Here is a 15,401-nt window from a genome sequence, read left to right as displayed (position 1 = left end):
ACGTGGGAAGGGAAGTACAAGGATGAAGAGAGGGAGGAGCACAGAATGGAATACTACACCTACCTCTGTGAAAAATTCGTAAAAAGCTTTGCAAATTACTCTTTTTATTGAAAAGTGCAAGCATCAACGGTACAAATTCTTACATAAGCCTTATTTACAATTATAAATCAGTAAATATTGAATATTGACCTTTCTGTTCTTCCATATCACAGTTCATGAGTCACCTGTGCATTTACAACGACTGAGCATTGAAGGTCCAATGATTCCAGGACTATATCTGTTTTCACAGAGGTTTTTGTGGAGGAAACATACTCAAAAACTCTGGACCTTTAAGAGTTTTAGAAAAGAACAGTTTTTTAAAAGGTAGAGTATGTTTTCCAGGTTTTTGTGCGTGCTATTTTTAAGGTTAAATCCTGTAATCGTTGATTCAAATTTTCATTCAAAAAATGAGGTCGATCCAAGGTTTAGAAAGAGTATAACATTTTTATTGGTACAAAATTGAATGAAGACAGCCGACAAGTGTTTCGCCCTCTTTGGCAAATTGCGCCAGGGCTTTCTCAAGGCTAAATTCAGTTTCTCAGTAATAATCAATTGGATTCTTAAAAATACATCATGATTGATATATACAAAGACAAATTCCTTGAAAATTTCAATTCCTAACGTGTAGACCTGGCGGGAGATTCAACTCCAAATTGAAATTTTTAAGGAATTTGTATATATCGATCATGATGTATTTTTGAGAATCCAATTGATTATTACTGAGAAACTGAATTTAGCCTGAGAAAGCCCTGGCGCAATTCGCCAAAGAGGGCAAAACACGTGTCGGCTCTCTTCGTTCAATTTTGCACCAATAAAAATGTTATACTCTTTATCAATCTTGGATCGACCTCATTTGTTGAATGAAAATTTGAATCAACGATTACAGGATTTAACCTTAAAAATAGCACGCACAAAAACCTGGAAAACATACTCTACCTTTTAAAAAACCTGTGCATTTACATACCGAGTTTGCACATGTGCAGTTTTTGTCAACGAATTCCTATTGTGGATTTAAGGCAGCAGGTGAAGGGTTATTCTCTTGGAAGATACACATATAATCTAAGCAAATTATTGTTCTCGCCTCTAGTGTCTACATACACAGACGTGCATGGCCTGCCTAGTAGACGGTATTGAAGCCTAGGCTGGATTACTGATTTCAAGACATATTTGTATGTAATGATTCTGTGCTCAAGGGGATGTAACATCATTCGTGGTCTCATAGAATCATTAAGGATGCTTCAACAAACCTTGGAGGTTTGACTGTGGTAAAGAAGGTGTAGCGTACTAGCCAACCATCGATACACTGAATGACACCTTCACAAATAGTCTTCTGCACACCTAAGGTCAACATAGGCGCACACATTAACATGTGAAAATGAATTGGAATGTATTGTCATATATTCAGTTATTCACAAGCATGTAATATTACACCAGCAAGGTTCAATATTCTGTGGGAGTAAATTGAGTGCCAAGGATTAGGATTGTGCATTTCAAGGAGAGAATGGTTTGCTAAATTTCTGAACAATAACAAACCTTGAAGTGTATAGGTAATGCATGGCTTTTTCCCAGCCTATATACTTCAGTCGAGGACAGGAAAAATCACTGTCCAGGGAAGAAAAACAACCAAAATTGGAAGGGGCAGGAGTGCAGGGAAAAACATAAATATTGGAAGGGGTGTAGTGCAAGGGCATACTGAAACTTGCGGGAGCCCCCCTGCAAAGTGCATAGAGCTCTGACCCAGCCAGGAGCTCTCATGCCCACCCGTGTACAGTGCCAGAGGGGGCCCCTGGTGTAGACGAATGGGTTTCTTCATTGGAAAACATTCTCTGTGTGCCGCATATACAAAAAATAATGTAATAATGACATTTTTATAGCTATTATTACAATCTTAAGTATACACAATGTACAGTTGCTGATGGATAAAGGCTTACCTATGTGAATCTTTGCAGGGGTAGTACCATATTTGTTTCAGAAGTAAAAAAAAGAGTTACATCTAGTCCAAATAAGGGGGGTAAACCTGCTGATTTCGAATTTTTTTTGTCAATCGACCCATGAGCATTTTCTTCACCACATGCATTAAGCATTTCTCTTTTTCACTACAGAGAGATTACTCCAACCAATATGAGACCTTTATTTTCTAATCCAACCCAGGCTCCATCATTCTCTCTCACATTACTGTTGATCTGAAATATGCTGCGTGGGGCATACACCACATTTCTCTCTTTTCTGATAAGCAAAGCCTACTGTAGTCATTTTCCTGAAAGCAACCTGAGTAGCACATCCCTTATAGCTTTGATACTCAAAGTACAGCTCGGGGGCTGCATGCAGCGCTCCTGACCTTTACTTTTGGCACCCTGGTCAATAGCAGCACTATGCTGCTGTTTGCTCAACTCACCCTAACAATAAAAAGATGCTAAATAAACGGAAATAATTTATTGAAAGGTTAATAAAAGGTAAAGAAAAGAAGTACGCTGTTTGTCCTTCACCACTTTCATTTAAACGAGATCCTTCAGCAAATTTGTAAAAATATGATAAAGTCTCTTCAAATACAAAGAAAAATATTTTATTAACATGCAAAAACGTTTCACCTTTGTACTTCATATTATATCAGAACATTCATCTTTTTTTATTATAGTTTTCAAACAAATTTAGAAATATTCCTTCTTCCCCCACTATCTGACAACATTGCCAATAGTGGACTAATGGCAAGTCAGTTGTTAGGGTCCCTTCTGTATATGAACAACATTATATTTAATAACTAAATTGCAGGAGAAGGTTTTAAACAGTGCTGGTGGACTTGGTCCTCACTGCAAAGTCACCCTCAAAATATTTGCCTCCTTCAGGAATGTCTTCAAACCCTCAATAAGGAGTTACCACCACGAACTGAAAGAAACCAAGTAAAAGGTTCTTACCCAGAAAATTACCAATAACAAATCCGAAGAACTATTCACCGTCATTAAGAAATTTACCCATCCTGCAGCCACCTCCAACTCCATCACCCTTTCAAAAAAACTCTGCAACCAACTATTTGACTTCTTCCACAATGTTATGTCTACAATCTACAAGAAATGTGACCCTCAACCACACCCTACCTTCCCCCCTCTGACCTCCGACCTGCACCACTAAGGACACTGCTCTCGACCATGACCAAACACTGACCAACAAAGACCCAGTGCCTATAACGGCATCCATCCCCTTTGGAGCTCCACGGACCCATTCCTCACCCCTTCTTCAACCTAGGGAGACCCACCATAAGCACACACTCAAAACTGTCATCAACAACTCTATCACTAAAGCCTTTTTCCCTGTCGCCTGGTACCAGTTATAAGTCACAACACTCCTTAAGAAACCATCCTCAGACCCTGAAATTCCCAGCAACTACCGACCAATCTTCCTACTCCCCTACCCAGCCTATGTCACAATAAAGGCAATCAATCATCATCTCTGCCATTACCTTGAACACTTCGAACTCTTGGACAGCTCGCAATTACACTTCCACAGCAACCATAGCACCAAGACGGCCCTCATTGCAACTGCAGACAACATTCGCACCATACTCTCATTCGCAATCAAACACTTTGGATGCAGGGGGATCAGTGGCAGTGATCCTCCTGGACCTCAGTGCGGCCTTCGATACCGTCAACCATGGGGTGCTGATACAACGTCTAGCTGAGTCGGGTGTCACAGGAGTGGCCCTGGAATGGCTGGCCTCCTTTTTGGAGGGGCGTACCTTCGAGGTTTGGGAAGGAAATGCAAAATCCCCTCCCCTCCCACTCCACTGCGGGGTGCCACAGGGCTCATCCCTTAGCCCCACGTTATTTAACGTGTATATGGCACCCCTGGAGGGTGTGGTGTCTCCGTTTGGCTTTAAGACCATAAGCTACGCGGATGACACCCAGCTAGTGGTGAGTCTTACACAGCTTGAGAAACAGCCTGAGACACTCCATGCTTGCTTGAGAGATGTGTTTGATTGGATGTCCAGGTCATCGCTCAAACTGAATGGCTCAAAAACTGAGCTGATGATCTTGGGTCATTCAAGTTTTGCCCTCTCGCCAAGCAGCTGGCCCAACTGCATGGGCACCCCGCCTGACCCAAAAAAAGAGATCAAGAGCCTGGGGGTCTGGCTGGAGCCGGACTTGTCCTTTAGGACACACGCCAAGAAGATCGCGGGCGTTTGTTATGGAATGCTCCGGTCGGCCCGTAAGGTTCTCCCCCTGTTACCAGAACTCTCCCGGAAGCTGTTAGTCCAAGGATTAATCATCTCACGCCTGGACTACAGTAACGCGCTCTTTCTTGGAGCACCAGAGTCAACGTTTAAGATCCTGCAACAAGTGCAGAACGCAGCAGCAAGGCTGCTGCGGAATGTTCCGGCCAGGCAGTCAGCCAGGCCTGCTTTAAAAGCACTCCATTGGCTCCCTGTTAAAGAGAGAGTTACCTTTAAGGCCCTGTGCATCGCTCACAAGAGCATACAGGGGAAAGGACCAGCTATTCTGAAGGACATGATTCGCCCTTATAAGTCTACAAGAGCCTTACGCTCTGACAATAAACATTTCCTTCAGACTAAGAGAATCAGGAGAGCCCGCTCAGGGGGCAGGAGTTTTTCTATCCATACAGCGCTCGCCTGGAACTCCCTCCCATTCTCGCTGCGGTCCGAACCAAACCTTCTCAGATTCCGGAAACATCTGAAAACGTATCTGTTCCCAGAATAACTGTAGCTTCTCTGTTTTTTATTAGTAGCCTGCTCTTGGTTTCTATAAGCGCTGGGATGCCTCATGGTAACCGTGCGCGGTACAAAATTCAATAATAATAATAATAATAATACTAGACCTAGGCCAGACTGCTGCACTCATCCTCCTGGACCTTTCCCCTCATTTCAACATTGCCTCCCACTCGTCTCCAGGCTCCATTAAACCGGAATCCAAGGACCAGCTGTCAAGTCGATGTCCTTCTTCCTGACTGGAAGAACGCAGCGAGTCAAACCCTCTCCATTCACCTCAGAACCCAAGGACATCATATGTGGAGTATTGCAAGGCTCTTCACTCAGCCCCTCTCTCTATAATATGTATATGACACCTCTTGTGAGCATCATTCTAACCCACAGACTCAACGTCATCTTCTACTCCAATGACACCCAACTCAACCTTTCCCTCTCAGAAGACACAAACTCCACCAAAAGTAACTTCAAAACATGCTAGACTAATGTGGCCAACTGGATGGATAACTGCCTCAGACTCAACACTGACAAGATGTAAGTTCTGATATTCGGCAACAAGAGCTCACCCTGGGACTCCACCTGGTGGCTGACAAAACTAGGCCCACCTCAACACCCTCCGACCATGCCAAAATCCTGGGTATTATCTTGGACACCAAACTCACCATGAGACATCAGCTCAATGCAGTCACCTCCGCCTGTTTTCACATATTCAGCATGCTCAGAGAAATTCATCAAATGGCTCCTATCTGAGACCATCAGCCAGGCCACTATGACAAGCAGACTGGGTTACAGCAACACCCTCTGTTATGGCATCTCCACACATCTGTTGCACAAGCTGCATAGTAGCACTTAACAAACGTGATTGATTGATTGACAGGTGACAAGATGTGCTCCACAAATCCACGTCACATCACATTACATCAAACTCCTCCAATTTTTGTTGAATTTGTTTATGTTGGTCTTAGAACGCTGTGCACTTTACCTAATCAGTGCTAAAATGCTTGTGCTCTCTCCTTAAAACATGGTAAAATTGGCTTACATACGATGGTCATATTTAATTTACTTATAAGTCTCATGTGGATTAGTGTACAGTATACCCAGAGCCTGTAAATTAAATGCTACTAATGGGCCTGCCATCATTTGTTATGCCACCCACTTAAGTAGCCCCTTAAAACATGCTCCAGATCTGCCATTACAGCCTAAAAGCATTTTTAAACTGCCAATTTGACTGGCATCATAACCCCTCGCCAAGCATTAAACTCCCTTTGTATTGCATATAAGTCACCCCTGAGTTAGGTCCTAGTTAGCCCATGGGTAAGGTGCATTGTAATTAAGAGCTTGGGCATGTACTTTTAAGTTTTTCATGCCCTGGTAGTGAAAAACACTTCAAATAGTTGATCACTATTGTCAGGCCTACCTCTCCCATAGGATAAAATTAGGTTGCCTTATTACATTTAGAGGCCGATTCCGATCCGGCAAAAAGCGCTCTGAATAGCCGTTCGTAGCGTTTTTCCCGTACGAATCGTACCCTGCAACATCCCCAGTACGTACGACGAAGTACGATTCGCACCAGGAGCTGGACTCCGTATGAATTGTACAGAGACCATACAAATCGAATCCCCGTACGAGTCTCACTCAGAACCTGCTGTACGCGACATCTGTACGTTTCGTGGCTGGTTTATACGACCCAGCAAGTACGATACGTGTCGGGTACGCACCCTACAACCCTTTTTCTACGGGAGCTGAAAACAGTCGTAAAAGCAGAGTTCCCCCCAAAACAGGTACTGTACAGCCCCCCTGTGTACGGCACATACCCCCCGTGATCGCAGGGGTACGGCGCGTACCCCTGTGATCATGGGGGGTACGCGCCGTATACCCAGCGTACATGGGGTACGCACCGTACTCCATGCACGCAGGGTGTACGGCGCATACCCCATGTATGCTGGGTGTACGGCGCGTACCCCCCATGATCGCAGGGGTACGCGCCGTACCCCTGCGATCACGGGGAGTACGCACCATACGGTGTGTATGTGATCGTGCGCTTTTCCGTACGAATCGCCCTTACCTGACTTGGACCGTACGACTCGCGTCCTGATTCCCCGGTCTGGATCGTACTCGTCGGGTCGTACGGCGGGTGTACGAGTCATACGGAGACGGCTCCGGATGTGATTCGTACGGATGGTAATTTTACCGATCGGAATCGGGCCCAAAATAAGTGCTGACTTTTGATTTGAGACAAGGTAAAGATTTCATGTTTAGTATCTGAGGAATTGTATTAAACAAGTTTTCTTTCATGGTAAATTGGATTTTAAGTTACAATTTTAAAAATGCCACTTTAGAAAGTTGGCATTTTTCTGCCCTACCCTGCCCTAGCCATTTGGTAACTGTAGCCTGTTCCTGAGTAATATGACTGTGTGTAATTGCCAGTAGACTATGTTTATTTTTCCCAGACAGCCACACAATAGATGGATTAGGTGTGCCTGAATGGGACAGGATGTGGGGTGGGCGAGTTGGGCACAGCCCCACTTGCAACTGAATAGGCTGTGCTCTGCTATCACAAATAGGACTTGTCGCCCCTGCATTGTTCATGCAGGCAGCTTGGAGCTGAAACTTCAAGAACTTCAAAGGGAATTCTCTAGAACCTTCTCCTACTTCAAAGAAGGCACCAAGGGCCAGATGTAGGAGCCCTAATACCGGTCGGTAACGGCCGAATTCGGCCGTTACCGACCGGTATTAGGGTTTCCAGATGTAGGGGGCCTATATTTTACCGATTCTGTAAAGTTACCGAATCTGTAAATTTACAGAATCGGTAAAATACCGAATCGGTATATTTACCGATTGGGAAAAACCACATGTAGGTGGCACTGCTAAGAGTGCCACAGGCCCTAAAAAATCGGTATTTTACCACCCAATCCTATTGGGTGGTAAAATACCAAATTCAGGTGTGCATACACATCTGTGCATGCACAGCTGTGCAATGTGACACACAGGATGCCCTTAGGGCATGTCTGTGTGCCACATTGCACACAAGTCCAGAATTGGGGTGCTAGAGGGTGTCAAAGTGACACCCCCTGCACCCTTGCAGGATTCGGTATTTACTGATTCTGTAAATACCGAATCTGTATTTCACATTGATTCCTATGGGCTTCAAGGCCCATAGGAATCAATGGAAAATACAGAATCGGTATTTACCGAATCGGTAAATACCGACTCTCACAGATTCGGTAATTTTTTACCTACATCTGCCTCCTTCCAATTTACCGACTTTTAAATACCGAATCGGTATGACTCGGTATTTAAAAGTCGGTAAATCGGATTTACCTACATCTGGCCCCAAGTATAAAAATAGGACCCTCAGATACACTCTTCAGTTCACTTTCTGGATCTGCTGAAGGACTCTCAGAGAACTGCCTGGTACACTGGCCTGCTCTGTACTTCAAAGGACTGTGTTGCTGCACCTGAAAGCAATGCTTAGCTGCCTGAAGGCTGCTGTGAACCCTTAGAGGCCTGCCCTGCTGTTTGAGCCCTGTTCTACTGCTGACCCCAGAACTACCAGAGTGACTCCAAGGGCTAGCTGGCTGGTCTTCTGCCAGAGTCTCAGGGACAGAAAATACTCTAACCATTTTGAACCAAGAAGCTGGGCCCAGCCTGAGTGAGTCCCAAGCCCTCAGTGTTAGACCCTTGGTGGTGGTGATGAAGGTGTCGAGGTAGCCAAAATCAAAAACTTGGGACTACGAAAATTTAGGGATCAACCTGCTTGTCTTTATACCCAAGGTGCATCACTGGTCAACCTGACTTCACATCAACTCCTATTGCATTCTTCTCCGCAGCTGTAAATCCTGTTCAGCAGTCTTTTGCCAAAGGGGCATCTGGTCTGGTGGAACTTTCATCAGCTACAGTCTCCAGCCTCATCCGGCTGGTGATTGTCGCGCCAACGAAGTGACTTAATTCAAACAAAGAAATCTTCACAACAAATTCATCCAACCTGCCCTCGACGATGAGGCACCATCCTCAGTCATCGCCTGCAGCCATGCCCCACTGAACTTTACCATCTCAGAACAATTTTCTTTGAAATTTCTTTTAAGTCCAAAGGTAAGCACTGACCAGGGCCAATCCACTTTTTGTATCTGGCTCCCGCTCCGGTTGAAGTTTTGATATTTTAAGTGCTAGTTTTTACCTTAAACTTTAGAAAATCCATAACTATAATCAGTTTTAAGCATGCTACTCATCCATGAGGGTCCCAATGTGCTGGGGGCAGCTCTGGTCAGTCGAAGAGCCAGGTCTTGAGGGTCTTCCTAAAGATGTGCAGGGTGGGGCATGTCTGATGTCAAGCAGGAGCTCGTTCCAAGTCTTGGCCGCGATGTGGGAGAAGATTCTTCCACTGGTTCTTCCTCTGCGGATGAGCGGAGGTTCGGCGAGGGCGAAGTTGGTGGATCAGAGGTTCCTCTTGGGTACGTGGAAGGAGATTCTGTCAATGAGATATTGGGGTTCGGTGTTTTTGAGGCATTTGTAGGCGTGGGTGAGTATCTTAAATGTTACTCTCTTCCCAATGGGGAGCCAGTGGAGGTTACACAGGTGTTGGGAGATGTGTTTGTGTCGAGTGATGCTGAGGACTAGTCTGGCTGCAGTGTTCTGTATGGTCTGGAGTTTGCGGAGCAGAGGCTTGTTGATCCCGGTGTAGAGGGCCTTTCTGTAGTCCAGTCTGCTGGTTATGAGTGCATGGGTGACGGTCTTTCTTGATTCTGTGGAGATCCATTTGAAGGTCTTTCGGAGGATGCAGAGGGTGTTAAAGAGCATGTGGAGGCGACGGTGCAGACCTGTCGGGTCATGGAGAGGGAGGAGTCTAGAATGATGCAGAGGTTTTGGGCGTGGTCTGTGGGGGGTGGGGGGACTGCCAAGGGCAGAGGGCTACCAGCGTGGTCTGTGGGGGTGGGGGGGCTGCCAAGGGCAGAGGGCCACCAGGTGTTTTCCCATGCAGAGGGGGAGGGTCTGAGGACGAGGATCTCTGTCTTCTCCGAGTTGAGGTTCAGGCAGCTGCTGCTCATCCAGGATAATTAAAACAAGCATTTTACTAGATAGGAATGCTCGGTATATTCTTAAATCTGAGGCAATCTCTTTACAATGTAATTGTCATTATAAGAGACCGGAACAACACCTCAACATGGCGCCAATTTAGCAAGTGACCCATTTCCACAAAGGTATAACGATTTTCAGGTCAGAATTAATTATTAACCAACAGGACCACGCTTTTTCCTACTCCTCCTGACCAGGCGATTATGAAGGTGGTTGAATAAGCTGCTCTATAAAATATGCAAACAATACATTGTTGAACCAGTTCTGTTTAGAGTAATTACTTTAACAGTCATTCAAACTAAGGAAATAATGATATTTTGTGTTTTCTCCTCTCTTTCTCACTATGGAAGCTACTAATTGCATGTTGTCGACGCATGCAGTGCTGCTGCAACCCTACCTCTGTGAAAAATTCGTAAAAAGCTTTGCAAATTACTCTTTTTATTGAAAAGTGCAAGCATCAACGGTACAAATTCTTACATAAGCCTTATTTACAATTATAAATCAGTAAATATTGAATATTGACCTTTCTGTTCTTCCATATCACAGTTCATGAGTCACCTGTGCATTTACAACGACTGAGCATTGAAGGTCCAATGATTCCAGGACTATATCTGTTTTCACAGAGGTTTTTGTGGAGGAAACATACTCAAAAACTCTGGACCTTTAAGAGTTTTAGAAAAGAACAGTTTTTTAAAAGGTAGAGTATGTTTTCCAGGTTTTTGTGCGTGCTATTTTTAAGGTTAAATCCTGTAATCGTTGATTCAAATTTTCATTCAACAAATGAGGTCGATCCAAGGTTTAGAAAGAGTATAACATTTTTATTGGTACAAAATTGAATGAAGACAGCCGACAAGTGTTTCGCCCTCTTTGGCGAATTGCGCCAGGGCTTTCTCAAGGCTAAATTCAGTTTCTCAGTAATAATCAATTGGATTCTTAAAAATACATCATGATTGATATATACAAAGACAAATTCCTTGAAAATTTCAATTCCTAACGTGTAGACCTGGCGGGAGATTCAACTCCAAATTGAAATTTTTAAGGAATTTGTATATATCGATCATGATGTATTTTTGAGAATCCAATTGATTATTACTGAGAAACTGAATTTAGCCTGAGAAAGCCCTGGCGCAATTCGCCAAAGAGGGCAAAACACGTGTCGGCTCTCTTCGTTCAATTTTGCACCAATAAAAATGTTATACTCTTTATCAATCTTGGATCGACCTCATTTGTTGAATGAAAATTTGAATCAACGATTACAGGATTTAACCTTAAAAATAGCACGCACAAAAACCTGGAAAACATACTCTACCTTTTAAAAAACCTGTGCATTTACATACCGAGTTTGCACATGTGCAGTTTTTGTCAACGAATTCCTATTGTGGATTTAAGGCAGCAGGTGAAGGGTTATTCTCTTGGAAGATACACATATAATCTAAGCAAATTATTGTTCTCGCCTCTAGTGTCTACATACACAGACGTGCATGGCCTGCCTAGTAGACGGTATTGAAGCCTAGGCTGGATTACTGATTTCAAGACATATTTGTATGTAATGATTCTGTGCTCAAGGGGATGTAACATCATTCGTGGTCTCATAGAATCATTAAGGATGCTTCAACAAACCTTGGAGGTTTGACTGTGGTAAAGAAGGTGTAGCGTACTAGCCAACCATCGATACACTGAATGACACCTTCACAAATAGTCTTCTGCACACCTAAGGTCAACATAGGCGCACACATTAACATGTGAAAATGAATTGGAATGTATTGTCATATATTCAGTTATTCACAAGCATGTAATATTACACCAGCAAGGTTCAATATTCTGTGGGAGTAAATTGAGTGCCAAGGATTAGGATTGTGCATTTCAAGGAGAGAATGGTTTGCTAAATTTCTGAACAATAACAAACCTTGAAGTGTATAGGTAATGCATGGCTTTTTCCCAGCCTATATACTTCAGTCGAGGACAGGAAAAATCACTGTCCAGGGAAGAAAAACAACCAAAATTGGAAGGGGCAGGAGTGCAGGGAAAAACATAAATATTGGAAGGGGTGTAGTGCAAGGGCATACTGAAACTTGCGGGAGCCCCCCTGCAAAGTGCATAGAGCTCTGACCCAGCCAGGAGCTCTCATGCCCACCCGTGTACAGTGCCAGAGGGGGCCCCTGGTGTAGACGAATGGGTTTCTTCATTGGAAAACATTCTCTGTGTGCTGCATATAGAAAAAATAATGTAATAATGACATTTTTATAGCTATTATTACAATCTTAAGTATACACAATGTACAGTTGCTGATGGATAAAGGCTTACCTATGTGAATCTTTGCAGGGGTAGTACCATATTTGTTTCAGAAGTAAAAAAAAGAGTTACATCTAGTCCAAATAAGGGGGGTAAACCTGCTGATTTCGAATTTTTTTTGTCAATCGACCCATGAGCATTTTCTTCACCACATGCATTAAGCATTTCTCTTTTTCACTACAGAGAGATTACTCCAACCAAACTGAGACCTTTATTTTCTAATCCAACCCAGGCTCCATCATTCTCTCTCACATTACTGTTGATCTGAAATATGCTGCGTGGGGCATACACCACATTTCTCTCTTTTCTGATAAGCAAAGCCTACTGTAGTCATTTTCCTGAAAGCAACCTGAGTAGCACATCCCTTATAGCTTTGATACTCAAAGTACAGCCCGGGGGCTGCATGCAGCGCTCCTGACCTTTACTTTTGGCACCCTGGTCAATAGCAGCACTATGCTGCTGTTTGCTCAACTCACCCTAACAATAAAAAGATGCTAAATAAACGGAAATAATTTATTGAAAGGTTAATAAAAGGTAAAGAAAAGAAGTACGTTGTTTGTCCTTCACCACTTTCATTTAAACGAGATCCTTCAGCAAATTTGTAAAAATATGATAAAGTCTCTTCAAATACAAAGAAAAATATTTTATTAACATGCAAAAACGTTTCACCTTTGTACTTCATATTATATCAGAACATTCATCTTTTTTTATTATAGTTTTCAAACAAATTTAGAAATATTCCTTCTTCCCCCACTATCTGACAACATTGCCAATAGTGGACTAATGGCAAGTCAGTTGTTAGGGTCCCTTCTGTATATGAACAACATTATATTTAATACCTAAATTGCAGGAGAAGGTTTTAAACAGTGCTGGTGGACTTGGTCCTCACTGCAAAGTCACCCTCAAAATATTTGCCTCCTTCAGGAATGTCTTCAAACCCTCAATAAGGAGTTACCACCACGAACTGAAAGAAACCAAGTAAAAGGTTCTTACCCAGAAAATTACCAATAACAAATCCGAAGAACTATTCACCGTCATTAAGAAATTTACCCATCCTGCAGCCACCTCCAACTCCATCACCCTTTCAAAAAAACTCTGCAACCAACTATTTGACTTCTTCCACAATGTTATGTCTACAATCTACAAGAAATGTGACCCTCAACCACACCCTACCTTCCCCCCTCTGACCTCCGACCTGCACCACTAAGGACACTGCTCTCGACCATGACCAAACACTGACCAACAAAGACCCAGTGCCTATAACGGCATCCATCCCCTTTGGAGCTCCACGGACCCATTCCTCACCCCTTCTTCAACCTAGGGAGACCCACCATAAGCACACACTCAAAACTGTCATCAACAACTCTATCACTAAAGCCTTTTTCCCTGTCGCCTGGTACCAGTTATAAGTCACAACACTCCTTAAGAAACCATCCTCAGACCCTGAAATTCCCAGCAACTACCGACCAATCTTCCTACTCCCCTACCCAGCCTATGTCACAATAAAGGCAATCAATCATCATCTCTGCCATTACCTTGAACACTTCGAACTCTTGGACAGCTCGCAATTACACTTCCACAGCAACCATAGCACCAAGACGGCCCTCATTGCAACTGCAGACAACATTCGCACCATACTAGACCTAGGCCAGACTGCTGCACTCATCCTCCTGGACCTTTCCCCTCATTTCAACATTGCCTCCCACTCGTCTCCAGGCTCCATTAAACCGGAATCCAAGGACCAGCTGTCAAGTCGATGTCCTTCTTCCTGACTGGAAGAACGCAGCGAGTCAAACCCTCTCCATTCACCTCAGAACCCAAGGACATCATATGTGGAGTATTGCAAGGCTCTTCACTCAGCCCCTCTCTCTATAATATGTATATGACACCTCTTGTGAGCATCATTCTAACCCACAGACTCAACATCATCTTCTACTCCAATGACACCCAACTCAACCTTTCCCTCTCAGAAGACACAAACTCCACCAAAAGTAACTTCAAAACATGCTAGACTAATGTGGCCAACTGGATGGATAACTGCCTCAGACTCAACACTGACAAGATGTAAGTTCTGATATTCGGCAACAAGAGCTCACCCTGGGACTCCACCTGGTGGCTGACAAAACTAGGCCCACCTCAACACCCTCCAACCATGCCAAAATCCTGGGTATTATCTTGGACACCAAACTCACCATGAGACATCAGCTCAATGCAGTCACCTCCGCCTGTTTTCACATATTCAGCATGCTCAGAGAAATTCATCAAATGGCTCCTATCTGAGACCATCAGCCAGGCCACTATGACAAGCAGACTGGGTTACAGCAACACCCTCTGTTATGGCATCTCCACACATCTGTTGCACAAGCTGCATAGTAGCACTTAACAAACGTGATTGATTGATTGACAGGTGACAAGATGTGCTCCACAAATCCACGTCACATCACATTACATCAAACTCCTCCAATTTTTGTTGAATTTGTTTATGTTGGTCTTAGAACGCTGTGCACTTTACCTAATCAGTGCTAAAATGCTTGTGCTCTCTCCTTAAAACATGGTAAAATTGGCTTACATACGATGGTCATATTTAATTTACTTATAAGTCTCATGTGGATTAGTGTACAGTATACCCAGAGCCTGTAAATTAAATGCTACTAATGGGCCTGCCATCATTTGTTATGCCACCCACTTAAGTAGCCCCTTAAAACATGCTCCAGATCTGCCATTACAGCCTAAAAGCATTTTTAAACTGCCAATTCGACTGGCATCATAACCCCTCGCCAAGCATTAAACTCCCTTTGTATTGCATATAAGTCACCCCTGAGTTAGGTCCTAGTTAGCCCATGGGTAAGGTGCATTGTAATTAAGAGCTTGGGCATGTACTTTTAAGTTTTTCATGCCCTGGTAGTGAAAAACACTTCAAATAGTTGATCACTATTGTCAGGCCTACCTCTCCCATAGGATAAAATTAGGTTGCCTTATTACATTTAGAGGCCGATTCCGATCCGGCAAAAAGCGCTCTGAATAGCCGTTCGTAGCGTTTTTCCCGTACGAATCGTACCCTGCAACATCCCCAGTACGTACGACGAAGTACGATTCGCACCAGGAGCTGGACTCCGTATGAATTGTACAGAGACCATACAAATCGAATCCCCGTACGAGTCTCACTCAGAACCTGCTGTACGCGACATCTGTACGTTTCGTGGCTGGTTTATACGACCCAGCAAGTACGATACGTGTCGGGTACGCACCCTACAACCCTTTTTCTACGGGAGCTGAAAACAGT

The 15,401-nt window shown here is 43.7% G+C and overlaps 1 protein-coding gene across 1 annotated transcript in view; it reads right to left on the bottom strand.

Moving 5' to 3' along the window:
• Positions 1 to 15,401, bottom strand: part of WSCD2 (WSC domain sialate O sulfotransferase 2) — a 1,087,922-nt gene that overhangs the window by 232,500 nt on the left and 840,021 nt on the right. The gene's annotated exons all lie outside the window — the stretch shown is intronic.

Source organism: Lissotriton vulgaris, chromosome 11, assembly GCF_964263255.1.
Source record: "Lissotriton vulgaris chromosome 11, aLisVul1.2, whole genome shotgun sequence".
Classification (NCBI taxonomy): Eukaryota; Metazoa; Chordata; class Amphibia; order Caudata; family Salamandridae; genus Lissotriton; species Lissotriton vulgaris.
Note: the sequence above shows the minus strand (reverse complement) of the source record. Positions and strands in the feature narration are given on the sequence as shown.